The sequence below is a fragment of the Trachypithecus francoisi genome, unplaced genomic scaffold, assembly GCF_009764315.1.
Source record: "Trachypithecus francoisi isolate TF-2019V2 unplaced genomic scaffold, Tfra_2.0 Contig01579, whole genome shotgun sequence".
Lineage (NCBI taxonomy): Eukaryota > Metazoa > Chordata > Mammalia > Primates > Cercopithecidae > Trachypithecus > Trachypithecus francoisi.
The window spans coordinates 10,265,249-10,270,855 of NW_022681442.1; the positions used below are offsets into that span (position 1 = coordinate 10,265,249).

Sequence of the window (5,607 nt, forward strand, 5' to 3'; positions counted from 1 at the left end):
CTTAAGGAGGTACTGGTTTGTGTTGAGATATAATTGGTAGCACTTGTGGCTTTGTAGTTCTTTTTTTAGCTACTGAAAATTACTGCCTTAATCCACTCTTTGCTTACCCGGATTACCATGGAAGCCCCACAGAGCCCCCTTCACATCAGAGAATAGAGTGGCAGTTCTTAAAACTTATTTTGATGCTCACATAACATTTCAAGATGCTGGGTAGAAAACAAAAACAACAATAGCATTAATTCCCTTTTAATTTCTCTCAATTTTCAAAAAATTTGAATCACTATAAAATCATATAATTGTTCTTTTGCTATTTAAAAATCATCAAAAACCCTCCTGTTTTTACAGATGGGTTTCCCCACCTCCACCCCTTCTCTTAATTATTCCTTGCTCTCTTTATTTTCATGGGAAAATAGCTGGTGTCACCTCAGGGAGACAGGCAGGGCATTCTGCTTTGCTTGTTATTTTTTAGAGAGTTCTTTGTCTTCTCTCTGGCTTCCAGCAAAACACAGCCAAAATAGTTTGGCAGATCACTTTGCATTAGTAAAACTCTGCGTCAGCCATAACCAAGGCCTGGAGTAAAGAACTAATGTCAACTTGCAAATATGTTGGAGAAACATCTTGAGATCCACAAACATCTTCCCCTCAGCTCTCAGATGGGATTCCATGAACAAGCAAGACTGATGGGTGGCTGAGATGTTACCTGCTTGCCAATCCTTCATCTGTCCCAGGATCTCCCCATCTCAGTGGCAAATGATGGAACTTCACAATCCGGCTGCTTCCTATCACTAGTTCCAGGGCTGCATATTTCCAACTCGAAAATCTTTTTACTACTGTTTTGCAGTTTTCCCAACTGAGCACTTTGGCATCTGAGAAAGAGACTCTGAGAGGCACGGCGCTGTGAAGACTGAGCTCTCCCTCCTAGTTGGCCAGCTCTGTCCCTGCTCCGGACTCACTGTGGACACCACCTTCATTCTTCCTGCAGGCCTTCTGCAGGAAGTTAGACAGGGACATCCTCACCTGAGAGATGTGTGCTTATGTGGAGAAGACCTATGATTTCCCAAGTCTTTTCAACATTTGAGTCTGAGCTTCTGTCTGGCTGGAATCAGACATTAATTACATTTAAATAAGAAGTAAAATCGTATTAACACTTCTTGCTTTCATCCAAACGTTTTCCATGAGGCTGCACTGCCTCTCTTCCTCCTAAGCCAGGGTTAGGGCAGCCTATAGATGAGTTTTTCTGTTAGTAGGATGGTCTGGTGGCAGCGATAACTGGAGAAGCCCCTGTCTTTTCCTCCCACTGCATCCCACTCCCATAGCTGTAGCAGTGGAATTGGGATGCTGATTATTCCAGGATAATTATTTGTTCTTTTGCCATTTTGTGGGATTCTTGAGGATCGTTTCTGTGGTTGCTCACTTTTGTGCACCTCTGATTTTTATGTAGAGTAGGTGCTCAATAAATATTGTTTGGCTAAATTCTACATTCTCTTTGAAGTGGTGCTCATTTCTGATTGGCATTAATCCTAGAACTGGCACTAAAGATAAAATTCCTGCAGCATGGCATAGAGGTGCAAGGGCTATATTGGAAACAAGAAGCGTAGACATGGCCTTGGAGGGTCTGTAGTCAGTTGGCAGAGCAGTTGGGACCAGGTGCTCCCACACAGAGGATGGCGGTGATGCATAGGCAAGCCTGGAAGGTCTAGAAAGGATATAGAAGAATGCAGGCATCCATTTATTCATCAGCAGGTGTTGGGTGTCTGGGAGAGGGGAGCAGATACTGGCTGGGGTCCTGCAGTCCCAACAGTGAACAGGAGAAAAGCAAACACTCTCCTTCTGGTGTGTACCACTTACTGAGGGAGGCAGATGATAACATATGTTAAATTCCAAGAAGTGCTGCCAAAGAAAGGTACTCCCTCCCCAGCAGGGGCTCAAGAGTAGTAGACTTGAATCCAGGAATCCTTGGACAAGAGAAAAGAGGGTAGATGATGAACACAGGGCCTTGGACCCGGAGCATCAGAGTGGGTACTCAGGATCATGACGGGGGCCTGGGGTGGGGATGGAGTTGCACCAAGAGAGGCTAGATACTAGATCCCAGAAATCCAGGTTGGAACTCCTTAAATCTCAGTTGCCTCAGGTAAGGATTGGTCCGGAAGAAGGAGATAGGGCTGAGCTTAAAGTTCCAAGCCAATTTCACTCCAGTCATTCATCCACGGAGCACCCACCACATGACTGCTAATGTCATGGGCAAATAGAAAAATCAGCACAGTTCCTGTTCTTACAGAGTTTTTGCTCCAATGGGAAAAACGATCAAGTAGCAATTACACAAATATATCTAATTGCAGACTGCTGAAAGTGCTACGAGGGAAAGAAACAGGAACCATAGTAACCAGAGGGTCTCATTTAAAGTAGATTTTTACTGAGGTCTCTCTGAGGACCCAAAGTTTGGCCTAGAGGAGTTGGGCTGATGAGAAGTGAGTGGAAGAGCACTTTAGGTAAAGCAAACAACATGTGCAAAGGGCCTGTGGTCTGCAGAAAAATGCCCCCGCCCCCCACCCAGAGATGTTCCCATCTGAATCCCTGGAGCCTGTGGATATCTTACCTAACATAGCAAAAGGAACTTTGCAGATTAAGGTTGTGGTCCTCAAGATGGGTTGATAGCCTGGATTATCAGGGGACCCCAATCTAATCACATGAAACATTAAAAAGAGAGAAGCTTTCCCAGCTGCAGCCAGAGAATGATGTGCCAACAGAAGGGTCAGAAAGATGCTACATTTGAAGATGGGCTGTACGTTGGAATGCGGGCAGCTTCTAGGAGTTTGGAAGGCAAGGAAACACATTCTCTCCCACAGCCTCCAGAAAGGAATACATCCAGGCAGACTCCAAGGCTTTAGCCCTGTGAGACCCATGTGGGCTTCCGACCTAGAGAACTGTAAGATAGGAAATGAATACAGTCTTGGTACATACCAAACAGCTTGGTACATTCCAGAGACCAAAAGGTGGTGGCTGTTATGGCTAGAGTATTGTATATAAGACAAACACACAAATGATTTAAGTGACTGAAACAGGGAAGGGACAGCCATGATGATCTGATTTCTATTTTGCAATTCTACTTTAGATGTTAGGTGGAGAAAGGACTGGGGAGTAAGTGTAGAATGGAAAGACTAGTTAGGAGTCTATTTTAGGAGCCCTCACAAAAGGTGGTAGGAGCTCCGATGAGGGTGGTGTCAGAGAAGAGAGAGTAGTGTATGCAGTTGAGAGCTGTCTAGAGGTGTAATTAATCAGATGTGATGATTGACTGGATTCAGGGAGCAAAGGAACAGAGGAATCCAGGATGCCCCCTCTCCTCCACAGGCTTCTGACTTGATCAGAGGGTGAGAGCAAAGGTCTAGAAAGCTGGACAGAGGCAGGGTTTGCAACACCCAGCTACTGCACAGATGGCTCCACTTGCCACCAGCAAAGCTGATCACTGAGAAGCATCTGTCTTCTCAGAAATCCTCCAGAAACCCAGAGAACTGCCTACTGCAAGATCCACTGGTTGGGACTCTTTTTAAAGGTATGAGTGATAGAAAAACCTAAGTATCTTAAGCCCAAAGATAATTTATGCTTATTTTTAAGCTGGAAGTCCAGAGGTTACATTTGGCTTAGTCTGAGCTTGATTCAGGGTTCGGATGATGTCACAGGGCTCATCCCTTGGCCTCACTTCCTTTAAGGGGTTTCATTCTCCATCACTGTGTCCTGATAGCCCCAAGTCCAGCAAAAGAGAGTGTCTTTGTCCCAGAATACCCAGTAAAATTACTGAGATTCATTTTTATTGGACTAGCCTTGATCCAATCCCACCACCACCACTAAGGACACCTCAGGACAGGGAAGGGAAGGTGCTGGATGGCTTTGCCTGGGTCAGGAATTCCACTGCATAAGTTGTGGCCAGAGAGAGAGAGAGGAAGGGGTGGAGGCCCAAAGAGAAGTCAGAAATGCTCCCTGCAGGAAACAGGCTGGATAGGCACAGAACAGCCAGCTCCTCAGCCCCCCATGTAAACATCCACAATCCCTGGCTACTTTACTGATGGATAGCAAAAGACCCAAACATACGGCTTTCTGACTGAGAACCGCGTGTAAAACTAAAGCGAGCTGAGTTCATCATCAGGGCTGTCTCTTCCACTGGCTGTTGTTTATCATAGTCACAGTGTGAGCAGAACAGAAGTGCCAGGTTGGAGGGGATGGGAAGGATAGATCATGTGAAATGGCAGGTGGTATCAAGGAAGAGGCTGGCTTGGGAACTACCGATGAAGGCAGTGGTCCGGGCCCGCTGAGTGTGGGGGCAACAGAACGTTCTGGGGCATCGCTGGGCTGTCCATCTCAAGTGTTGGGCACATCTCTGAGGAAGGGTCCTAGTTTTGGTGGCCCCTTTCCATGAGAAAAGCAGTGTCCCAATGGCCAAAGATCCCTCCTGCTCAGGCATCTTGTCCGTTGCTCTCGTCTTGGTTCTTTCTTTTCGCTGCTGCAGCCACAACCATGCTCAGTCTTCAGAAGAGGCTTGCCTCTAGTGTCCTCTGCTGTGGCAAAAAGAAGATCTGGTTGGACCCCAAGGAGACCAGTGAAATCACCAATGCCAACTCCCATCAGCGGATCCGGAAGCTGATCAAAGATGGGCTGATCATCCACAAGCCTGTGACTGTCCATTCCTGGCTCGATGCTGGATAAACACCTTGGCCTGCCAAAAGGGCAGGCACATGGACATAGGTAAGTGAAAGGGTACAGCCAATGCCCGAATGCCAGAGAAGGTCATGTGGACGAGGAGAATGAGGATTCTGTGCCAGCTGCTCAGAAGATACCGTGAATCTCAGAAGATTGATCACCACATGTATCACAGAAGATACCATGAATCTAAGAAGGTTGATCGCCACATGTATCACAGCCTGTACCTGAAGGTGAAGGGGAACGTGTTCAAAAACAAGTGGACTCTCATGGAACACATCCACAACCTGAAGGCAGACAAAGCCTGCAAGAAGCTCCTGGCTGACCAGGCTGAGGCCCACAGGTCTAAGACCAAGGAAGCATGCAAGCACCGTGAAGAGTGCCTCCAAGCCAAGAAGGAGTAGATCATCAAGACTTTGGTTTAAGGAGAGACCAAGAAGTAAAAGCTCCCCCTTTGTCTGTGTATACTGGCCTCTGTGATTACATAGATCAGTCATTAAAATAAAACAAGCCTTAAAAAACAAATAAATGGCATATAATTTCCTACTCTTTCCCAATTCAGGGAGGCCATGGGAATTTCAATTAGCCTCAGGGGGCTGTGTGTCTTCAGCAGACATTATTTGAGGGACTAGGCAGGGCCTGGGGTCATTGGATCCACCTCTTGGCCCTACTGCCTTTGGGTGGGCTCAGTAACCAAGTAATTGAGAAAGGCATGGGTGACATTCTGAAGGCTCTCTAGAAGGCAGTGATGTGTGTGTCACATCTCAGAAAAGGTTCTAGAAAAAGTAATGCTAAGACCTGGGCACATAGGCAAGGGACATTTTATTTGATATGGCCTGTGGGCAGTTCAGACCAAAGCAGATACCGTCAGGGTCCTGGCTGTAGTACCCCTGCTCTCCTCATTGCTTTCTGTGC

General features: G+C 46.6%; 1 pseudogene; it reads left to right on the forward strand.

Annotated features, from left to right (window-relative positions):
• The first annotated feature begins 4,497 nt into the window (after window positions 1–4,497).
• On the forward strand, window positions 4,498–5,135 carry LOC117065751 (annotated as a pseudogene).
• Window positions 5,136–5,607: the final 472 nt, after the last annotated feature.